Raw genomic sequence first — 11,747 nt, forward strand, 5'->3', positions numbered from 1 at the left:
ATTCTTCTTTTTTTTTTCTTTCAGAACTCACTTGATCAAATTGTATAAATACTTTCAGGTCTACCACTGTTGACATACCTATGTATTTCTTGCCAACTTCAGCCTGATTCATTGCTCTTGGCTTGTTCCTAGGAATAATACCAAAACTGTTGAAAAAAGGCTTCTTGTAATACCAAGAGCCAACCTCTGGTTCTTCTCAGTTATGCTGTGATTATCTCAATCAGTATCTCAGGAATTAAACATGTTAGTTTCAGTTCTCTAGTTATGTAATTAGTCTCAGGAAAAAAATTTCCTTACCTGTTCTTTATGATTGGGTCTTCTAAAGGTAAAATTAAATAGGACAAGGATGATCTTATATGTATCATTTAAAATAAAGAGGATTTGAGACCCAAATTATCCAATTAAGTGCTTAATTATTCACTTTCAACTGAGAAGGTGACAAAAGAAGAGGGAGAAGGGAAAAGTCCTATAAATAAAATACAATTTTTTAAAAGCCTAACAGAGTAATTTCAAAAATAAATCCAAATTTTTTAATTGTCTCTATACCTTGCCAAAAGCATAACCCCAAAGAAAAATTTGGGAAAAAGATTTCCTAGCTAACCCATGGCCATTCTCTCCCATTTCATATTCAGTAAGACCTTATCATCTTTGCATAGTTGACTAGTGGCAGGCAAACTCCAACCCTTTGGACCAAAAAATAGTAATATTGTACTACAGTCAACTCATTTATTCATTTGCCCTACAGAGTTGAGTAGTTGCAGTAGAGACGGTATGGCACATACAGACTGAAATATTTGCTACCTGACCCTTTACAAAAGAAATTTGCCCACATCTACTATAGCCCTTTTAAATTAACTAAATAAGGAGGCCACTGGACTGAGATGGCTCTAATGCCACAAGGGCTTATGCAAGCAAACCAAAATCTAAGCCTATAAATACCTCAGGGTTACAAAATCAAAATGCTAAGGACAATCAATCACAAACAACCAACTAGGCTTTAAGCTATAGCCAATCAATAATTTCCTTTCTTTGCTTCCACACTTTCTCTAAGGCAGTCCTTCCCCTGGGTCCTGATAGTGGAGTCCTCTTTACCATTTCTGGTTTGACATTGCCCCATTCAAATGGATACACACTCAAATTCAAAAATTTTAATATGCTTCAGTTTATCTTTTCACAACACATTATTGCTAGTAGTTATTGTCATGGTCTGTGTAGGTGCTCAAATCCATTTAATAAATTATCCTAATTATATAAAGAGTTATGAAGGTTAGAGTAACCCAGAATTTTTCCCTCTGCCCCTCCAGATTCACTCTCCAATCTTGACTTAGCTCTGAGCCCTAGGAAATTATCTCTATGGATGCAACAGTAACAAGTATCTTTGCCCCATTGCTTCCTGTTGGATCCAGAAGTCACCAGTGAGAGATCAAAGGATAGGTGGTATGATGTGCTTTAACATATTTTCTCCCCCAAGTGCCTTCCTGCCTGGCAGCTGTTGAACTGGCTATACCCCCTCCATGCTCCTGCCTGCAGTCATCTCTAAAACTACAGCCATTCTTTCTGGGTTATGGTAACTACTCCCTCCTCTGGCTCCCTCAGACCTACCACAAGATGCGGAAGTTCTTACTTACACAGGGGAGTTTTGTCATTTGAGAATAATACTAACCACAAACAGGTGCTAAGAGAATTCAATCGCATGCTGATAAACTGCTTAGCACAATATTTGGCACTCTGAGGAAGTCCTCAGTAAATGGTAGCTGTTATTATTTTCAGTTTTAAGCATCTAACATATTCACATATCAAGAAACAAGTGTTTCAAGAATTAAGAATGCATAGGAATGTTCGTATTACCTTAATAAGTTTATGGCCAATTCTACCAATACTATTTTATCTAAATTTTTTGTTTCAAATTAGTACACTGTGTTATGTTAGATCAGTGATTCCCAATGTGGTGAAATTTTGCCTCCCCTGCCCTTGGCAATGTTGGAAGACATTCTTTATTGTACCCTCTTAAAGGGGAGGGAAGGTGTGCTACAGGGATCCAGTAGGTAGAATCAGGGAAGCCCCTAAACACAGTACAGTGCACAGGATAGTCCCCCCAACTCAGAGAACTTTCCAGTCCAAAGTGTCAATAATCTCAAGACTAAGAAACCCTGAATTAGATGTTTTTGGACTTTTTTTTGGGGGGGGGGGTACTCAGGAGAGTGAGAAGTGTAGCCAACTTTATACTCCTCACACTTTCCAGTTTAGAGTTAGATATTCATGAGAAAAAAAAATAGATATGCATGCCATGTAAACGGTGAAAAAGTGTTTTCCTAACATTTCAACAGTAACAAAAAAAGATTTTTCATAAATAGGGAAATCTGTAAAATATTTGTTTTTTATTTTTAAGTAAACGAGAGTCTTTTAAGAGTTTTATCACCCATTAAGTATGAAAGTGAACAAGCGGTAACAACACCCATTTTAATAATGTAAAAATGGTGGAGAGCAAGTATGTTGTTCATCATCACAAAAATTAATCACAGTACAAGTGGCCTCAGTGATTCATTTTATCTCCCTCCCCATCTCCCACGCCACTCCCGAGGGCCTCTCCCCTAAATCCCGTAACACACTGTTGCATTTCTACGGAGCTACATCACTTCCCCCTTCGCTGCACAATTTCGCACACTACAGAGGAACAGGTCCTTTAGCAGTCATTCAAAACAGCATTTTGGGTTTGGGGTTTGTTTTTTGGTTTTTGTTTTTGGGTTTGGGTTTGTTTTTGTTTTGGGGGGATTTTTTGCAAAGCAGGCGGATATTCCTCTTCCTTCTTTTGTGTTACATCTGTTGGTGTTAGTACCAGAACAGGGTCTGAGAGAGTCCCTAGTCATTCAATTCTTTCAGCTTTTATTCAAAATCGTCCTTCCTCACACGCCCACCCAGGCTTCTTACACACACACTTCACAGGACTCAGAACCCACAGGAAGGAGTCCACGGGGGTCTAGACTAGAAAACAAATCAGCTGCAAACAAGACGCCCATTCTAAATTCAAAATCCCTGCTTCCTTCTGAAGATTAAGTCTTTGTTGTTGGGTCAAGCTTGACTCCTTCCCTCCTTCTTTCCTCAGAAGGCACTCTCTCCCAGGAAACTTCCTCTGTCCTTCATGCAATGAGTGGGCAGTACCCTGCAGGGTTTCAGACATGCCCAGATGTATCTGCACCTAGGGTGATCAGCTCAAGCAAGAACCCAGCTGTAACAGCATTTGTAGTACTTTCACCTGACTGTAATCAAATCCATTAGCATTGATCCTTCCTGACTTGGAAAAATTGGTTAACAGACCAACTCTTTGATTACTGAATTCCTTATTAACTCTAATTCTTTCCAAATAATCGATATCCAAATATTCTATAAAAGTTAATACTAGGACTAGAAATCTCCCAAGTGAACATATTCAATGGAAACTACAGAATATACTCAGAGTAACATCTATTCAGATGATTTTGCAGGTAAGTGCCTTTATGGAAGCTGATACTTACTATGCAACTTTAGGGGAAAATACAATAAAACCCTATTATGAGATACCTTCCTATATCACTAATCCAATTATACTGCAGGACAAAATTGTATTTCTGTGTTAAAATGAAATATACTTTATTCCTTCTCCTATGCTATAGAGTATATCGAGTTATTCTCCTTGGTAAAAGTGACTTAATGGTGATGAATCACACTTGACTACCTTAAAATTAATTCCTGATATATTGCATTATTTTTAAATATGTGAAATAAGAGCAAAAACCTACTTTTTGTATTGAAAAACTTCTATTTTCTATTACTGTGTTAATGTGCAGAGTGAGAACGGTTCGTGTATTACAATTACATCTTTTTCTCTCTAGATTCAGCAGAGAATATGCTAAATTTCAGAAGCTCAAACAGAAAGACCTTTGAATAGGTTTGGAACTGCACAGATGAAATGCGGAAGTGAATATACAAAGAGGTAACATTCAGGGTCGTTCTTGGGCTTTGTCTCCCGAGAATCACTTCCAATGGCACCAGAAAGATTTGTATAAAGCCGTATATCGCACACAACAGCAGGGTGACTGTCTATGATCGTGGAATCTTGGAGATAGTGTGCTGCCAAGGTTCAAAGAACGCAGAAAGAGGACTGTACAATGGCTTATGTTCTAAGAAAGAATGCTCTGCTATATATAGAGGTAGATTGAAGAGAAAAGTGGCATTTTAGCAATTTTATGAAAATGGAAAGTATTTAGAAAAACTGAGCCTGTGTTCCTATCAGGGTCAGCTAATGTGACTCCAAAAACCATTCTGCTCAGTTAAACATGCATGAAGAAGTTATATTTTGTGTAAATGTACTTCACAGCATGATTAGAGTTCTTTCAAGGAGATACCTTATTGAATAGGTTTTTCAACTTCACATGTTCACATTCTTGAAAGACTAATGGATCCTTCATTAAAGAGATCACAGCTTTTCAGGTGTCATGCTTGAAGACACACAATGAATTGGTCATTAAGAAAATTCAGCCACGCAGAAAGGACAGGAGAACAACTGGCCGACTCCTCTAATGACTCAAACAATGTTGGGAGAGCTGCTGTCATGTACAGGCTGGTTTATAGTTGCAGAACAAGCATTAATTTTTCAGACATAACAACTAGGTGAAAGAATCAACCACCTCAGGAGAAAGTGTCCACCTTCTGAAAAAACAGTTTGTATACTGGTGCTTTTCATCAGAACAGATCTACTCACAGTGAATGTTACCACTGTCCCATTGTATTTATTTCGGCCATAAAGTGTTATGCACCATGGACATAAGTCAAAGTAGTCATATTTAGGTAACTCATTATTTTCTCTTTAGATCATATACATTCAAGAGACCATGGCTTTAAGATTACAATATTGTGAAATAAAAATACATTTTTCACTTTCTGAATTGCCTCATGTGGATTTCCTTAATTTAGGCTGTCTTACTAGTAATGAAAAAAACACTTGACTTGCCCATTGTGTCCAGTTAATCAAGACTTACCCTAAAACTCTAAAGAATGAGCAGATCTGTATTCCTTCCACTAAGTTTATCTAAATATTTGAACTCGAGATTTTTCTGCACCTGGCTGAAAGGTAGACAAGAATTAGAGAGGAAACGCAGTCTCCGGCCGCAATTTCACAACCCCCTCTCTGCCCCTTTGCCACTGTCATAGGGAAAAAGATTCTGGTAGAGGCTGTTCCTTCAAGGATAAACTGACAATTTGCTAAGCATATGTAAAAGCACTCTGGTAACTTTTCGATTAATTTTGAGATTTTTTTTTTCACCTTGTGGTGCTTCAAGGCCAAACGAGCCCTCAAGGAGGTCACAGGAATGTAAGAACATAAGAAATGCCATAATAGGTCAAATTAATGAGCCAGTTAGTCTGATGCACTTTCTCGGAGAATCGCAACAAGGTACATTTTGTGCATGTTGTCAATTTCAAAATATTTGAGGCTATCATTGGGAGCGTTTTTTAGATCAGGTATCTATTTCAAATGTGCATGGTTCCCTTTATTCATTTTTAATGCATCTTCACCCATAAATTCATTTAAACCCATCTGATGATACTTGAACCACGTACTACTTTTTGTGTAATGAGCTCTATAAATCTGTTGCCTTTAATTTGGCCTAACCTACCTGCTTCACAATTCCAAGGGTTTCCAGATTGAAGTTTGATGGAAGTTGGTAGACCAGTAACTACACTTCTATACACTCTAACTGTGGTCTCTATATTGAGTTGATTAAATATTTAAATCCTCCCGACCAGGTGGTTACCGATTGTCCATCTACAACTCGTAGCACTTCTTGCCAGCTTTTTATTACCCATGGTCAATAAGTTCCTTCGTAAAGTCTACTTAAGTATTTTCTGTTGTTTAGCCTATTTTCTTCTTTTATTAGCACAAATGATCTGGATTCTCCTCACAAAAAAAAGTAAATAAATAAATAAATAAATAAGCATTGTTTCTCAGGGCTGAATAGTAGGCACATGACCGCCAAAGAGGCAGGGTGTGCAGCCGTCATAGATCCATGAACATCTGGGCCTGTAGAGATGTATTTTTAATTGACAACAAACTATTAGTTTTCCAAAAACTCATTGAAAAAGCAAAAATAAGAAACAAATATCTGTATTGTATTCTTTTATCCACAAGAGTAAAACAACTTTAGTACAACAAGACCTGTGCCATGTTTCCCATAAAGGAAAACACAATGAAACAAAATGACGTTTTTTTCCAGCTTGGAAGGAAGTAAATGTTTGATATAAATAGGAAGGGAGGGGCCATCCATGTCTTGAGTTGCAGTAAGGTCCACATTATGGTCTTTCAGCCCTGGCTAAACTGCCGTGTGGTTGCCTCACTCCTATAATTTTTGACTGGTCTAGGAGAGAATGGCTCAATCTCAGACCTGGTAGAGACCTGAGAGATTTTCTTTCTTACTTTATAGATAAAGAAACTGGAGTTTAAGCAGAGAGTTTAAATGGCTTTCTTGCAGCCACACAGCTGTTTATGGCAAAGCTAGGTATTAGATCCAAGTGTGGCTTCCACACCACCATGGATAGCAGGGCTGTCCCTGCTCCTTGGGATCTGTTCTTTCTTGGGACCACCCAAGGTCACTACCGGGATAATATCTTCTTCCAGTAAGACTTTGTTTTCTTCTAAACTCACACAACACACGCAGTTATTTAGTGAGTAATTAAAACAAAAAAGAAAAACCAAATACACCCAAATCCTACCTTCATTTCTCAACCTACCAAGTAATCCAATAAATTATTTACTTAGGGATTACTTGGGTTAAACAGCATTCCCTGCATACTGTATGAGATGGCTTTGATTTCAAGCTTGTTTTAAATAAATAGTTCTATCAAAATAGAATGGCTTTAACTTTCAGCCCTGGGAATAAACAAATAGTCTCAATCAATGACGCTGAGACAACCATTTAACATTTTTCAAGAGGCTAAGAAAAGAAATATTTTCATGCCTACAACATTAAGTCAGAAATAGCCTTTGGCACATCTTTAGCTTGGTCTTTTCAAAGGTTGTGGGAAAATATGGGGGGGAAATATAAGCAAAATTAGCAAGCTACCATGACAACAGCAAATACTCAGAAGCAGAGTTGAAACTCTGTAAATCTCACAGAGAAGCAGAGGAGGGTCCCTAGGACAGTTCATCAGGAAAGAGGCATCGAGCATAAAAAGAATTATTGCTAAATGGACAGATATTGGAAAAGATATTTATTGTAATGGATTTCCTGTGGAGTAAAATTTTATCAAAAGGGCACTATTACCGAGGAGAGACCATTTGCTTAAAATTATAAGTGTTTTTTGCTATATTGAACTCAATGTGGAAATGCATGTCCTACATTTTCATTTCTGTGGGCTGTCATTTGTTTTAATGGACACAAGAAGCTGCATGTTTAGGGGTAAAGAAAAAATACATGGAGAAGTTTTTAGCATTCTGTTTGCCACAGTGGCTGAGTCAGGAGTCAGGAGTAGACACAGATCTCCCAGTCTTTTTCTATCACAGCATGATAGTTTTTCCTAGTTATATTGTAAGTCTTAAATACTTACATTCTTTCATTCACTCAAAAAATATTGGCATGCAATTACCATATACTGGTCTTCTATAGCTTTAGGAATACAGAGCTAAACAGAAAAGAAAGTATACATTACATCCTAGTTGAAGAGAGTAGGAAAACAGAAGTAAATCAGTATATAACAAGAAAATGTCTAGACAGGAGGACCAACGAGTGTAAAGGCCTTGAGTCAGGAAAGAGTTTGGCATGTGTCAAGAACAAGAGGAGGCAAGTCTACCTGGGGCACAGTCAGCTAAAGGAAGTGTACTTTGTGACTATGTTTGCAATAGAGTTCAGACCATTACAGGAGTGCAGCGGGCATTTTTCATTCTTGTCCCCAACCATCTATTTCTCAGACATCTGTCAGAATAAGCTAAAAACATAATCCCTCGCCTGGATTGTTGCAGTAGGGGTAGATTCTCTACTGAAAATGAAAGTTGAAAATAGAATTGAGAAGTCATGATGATGGCATGGATGTGGGAAAAGAAAAGGGGACAGTAACAAGTCCTAGGTTTTTGGTCCAGGACAGTGAGTGAATGGTTGTGCCATTTACTAAGATGGGCAAGGCACAGAGAACACATTTGAGGGAAAACCTCCTGATGAACAAGTTTGGAACGTCTATTAGACATCCAAATAATAACAATATCCATTCCATGGTTCAAGGTAAAGGGTTAGGGTGATACTCGAAGGTCATCAGCCTACAAATGACACAAAGCAATGGGCCCAAACGCAACCATCCAGAGAAGAGACAGAACCCATAGGCTAGCCCTGGGCTACTTCAACATAGAAGTGGGGGATGGAGGAGTCAACAAGGAGCCTGAAAGAAATATATCACAAGGGAAGAATAGAAATAAGTTTAATGTGTGCCACAGAAAACAACTCTTATCTATTTCCAAAAATAGAATAGTATTCAAAAATAGTATCAGAGGTGGCTCTGATACTGCTGAAAGGTTCAGTAAGGAGGGGCACCCGGGTGGCTCAGTCAGTTAAGCATAGGTCATGATCTCACAGTTCATGAGTTCAAGCCCCACACCGGGCTCTGCACTAACAGTGTGGAGCCTGCTTGGGATTCTCTCTCTCTCTCTCTCTCTCTCTCTCTCTCTCTCTCTCTCTCTGCCCCTCCTGCACTCTTTCTCTTTCTCTCAGAATAAATAAACTTTAAAAATTGTTAAAAAAAAAAAAAAAGACTAAAAGGAGAAGTGTATGTTGGATTTGACAACAGGTAGGTCATTGGTGATATTTAAGATTAGTTTCCCTGGAGTGACAGAAATGACCACAGTTTTGAGGGGAATGAATCATGAATGAGAGAAGTATGGAGAAAAAGGAGTGAGTCTAGGAAATGTTTCTTCAACAAGGAAGCTGAGTTTTGTTCTACAAGAGGTAGACAAAACTGTACACTTACTAGAAGGAAATAGAGAAGGAGCTGATAAATTTTCAACCATTAAATTGACCAAAAAAGACTCAGAGGAAGTAATTAGGATCAAATTTGTTTTTACCTCCTTCTTTTAAAATCTATTCAGGGATTACTTTTTTCTTCTTTCCCTGGATGAAAATTTAGGTAATCCCATGACTTTTCTAATAATTCTTGGTAATTCCCAACTCCTACCTTAAGTCATTAAACATAATGTCAACTTTGTAGTTAAAATGTCCAATACCACGGAAGAGTCAAAGCCTCCAAATCCATCCAAAGGAAAGATATATGTGAATTATGGTTTTGTGGAAAATTTATAGATGGAGGTCTAATCTCAAATCCAATAATGCTCATAGAAATAACACCTTGTAAATTCCTTGGGTGACAAAGAAGCATTGGGGTATTAAGTTCATTCTCTCTTACTCACCTCCCCTCCTATGGCTGGCTGTTTTTTTCCATCCTTTCTGGGGTTGGAAGGAAAAGGAAGGAGGTGGAAACGAAGGTGGATGCGAAGCACAGGAAAGCGTCTGTAACAGTGCTGTTGTCAGCTGGCTTTGTGCTCTTTGGCTCAATGAAGGTTTAGAGGTGTGTCCTCTGTGGAACTTTTTCATGGGTTCCTTGGTGACCCACAACACTTGTGGCCTCTCACCTCGATTTCCCTAGACCAGATGAATGTGCTCTATTCTTGCAATTCCTTTATCTTGCCTCACTCAGACCATCTCCAAGCTTCTCCTCTGTTGAAACTTTTTCCATCCTCAAAAGATGATCCTATTAGGTCAAAGCAGCAGTGGTTCCAGAGCAACCTCTTCTCATTTATGACCCTAACAAACCCGTAAGAAACTCTCCTGCATTCTTTGCCCAAATAAACCCTGAGGTTATACTTAGAATTTAGGCATCATCAATTTTTCTTCACCTTGTTTTTCTAAACCATTCCATCTCTGCCTAAGTTTTTTGTTTTCTTTGTTTTTTTTATCCCCCTCCCCCCACACAGTCTGGAGTCACACACTGGGTTCACTAAGACATCATCATGTTCTCCAAGTGGACTCTTTGAATGTCCTCTCACATCTGAGATGAAGGTCTGTGAAAGGAGGAAAAAGACTTCTTACAGGGCTGCTTTTCAAAGAAATCTCCAAATCCTGCTTTTTAATCTGACCTTTCTATACTCAAATGCAAGTGTAGTATTCAAGGACCACATAACCACTTTCCTAAAACTCCTTTGGAAATTCTGAATACGATTTAGCACCTACTCCAGAATGCAGCATCTATTTCATTATGGTATTCAACTGAAAATGCAAATTTAAATCTAATTGCAGATTTTTTTTAACACAGAATAATCTAAAGTAGGCTCACAAGTTGATGTGAATGATCAGGGGGAAATGACCCAAAATGATACAAGAAAGAAAGGGAATAACTACAGAAGGGAAATTCCTGGAGTGGGAAAGTGGGAACGTGATCAAGAGAGCTGGAGGAGGAACGTGATTATGTGTATCACAAGTATACCAGTATTCAATGTTTCTAATGAAAATTTAGCAAAATTTAAAAATATAATTTGATCTCATCTTTATAACTGAAGCAAATATTGATCTTGTCTGTTTAACCTAGTATCAGTAATACTTTACTGTCTTTTTTTTTTACAGTCTTGAGGGTTTTTTTGTTTTGTTTTTTGGTTTTTGGTTTTTTTTTTTACAATTATCATGCCATGAATTCATAGGGAATGGGTTCCAGCAGCTCAGCCTCCTTTCCATTGGTCCTCACAAAGTGTGTGCTTTGCTGGGTGGGGCAGGCTGGCGCTTCAGTTGAACCCAAGTACCTTCCTCCTTGGCTTTCTTCTTTTTCTGATCATTTTCCTTCACATGCTTAAGGAAGCTATCTCAGCTCTTTGAGTGCTTAATATGCTCAATCGTACATTAATTCTCTTGGCAAGAATCTTGCCCTTAACTTGTTTACAACAATGCCAACAGCATGCTGGGTACCACTATAGACTGTTACCGTTTTGCCATAACATTTGTGGGGTGTTCCTTTTTGAACAGTGCCCATTCCCTTGATGTCCACAATATCACCTTTCTTGTAGATTCGCCTGTATGTTGCCAAAGGAACAACTCCATGTTTTCTAAAAGACCTAGAGGAGAGTACCTCTCCTCTTTCCCTTTGTGTTGGTCATTTTGGCGAATTACTGGAAGATGGCGGTTCCGGCTGCAAGGAAGGGCAATACTTTACCGTCTTTATATCAACAACACTAAGATAACAAAAGCTTCCAAATATTTTATTTTCGTAATATTTTTTAATGTTTATTTATTTTTGAGAGAAAGAGACAGAGTGCGAGCCAGAGAGGAACAGAGAGAAAAGGAGACACAGAATCGGAAGCAGACTCCAGGCTCTGCGCTGTCAGCAAATACCCCAATGTGGAGTTTGAACCCACGAGCAGTGAGATCAGCTGAGCTGAAGTCAGACGTTTAACCGACTGAGCCACCCAGGCACCCCAAGTTTCCAAATATTTTAAAGATATTATAAGCATTTAAGGTTTTAAAACAATTTTATAATGCTTCCTTTTATTGATAAATATTTAAAAGCTTCACAAACTCTTACCAAGTTATAGCAGAAAAACAAAATTGTACAGACCTAAAATCTTTTCTCTGAAATCCCCAAAATCCAAAAAGCTCTGAAAAGGTTCTTTCATAAATTTTGGTGAAAAATATTTGACCTGAAGACAGATTATAGTCTCTATCTCACTGTGGACGTTGATATTTTGCTGG

At 38.2% G+C, this 11,747-nt stretch overlaps 1 pseudogene; it reads right to left on the reverse strand.

The window, feature by feature from the left end:
- Positions 1 to 10,667: 10,667 nt before the first annotated feature.
- LOC147584049 (large ribosomal subunit protein eL21 pseudogene) lies at positions 10,668 to 11,181 on the reverse strand (annotated as a pseudogene).
- Positions 11,182 to 11,747: the final 566 nt, after the last annotated feature.

This window comes from Puma concolor, chromosome A1 (genome assembly GCF_028749965.1).
Source record: "Puma concolor isolate L17-30 chromosome A1, mPumCon1.1.hap2, whole genome shotgun sequence".
NCBI lineage: Eukaryota > Metazoa > Chordata > Mammalia > Carnivora > Felidae > Puma > Puma concolor.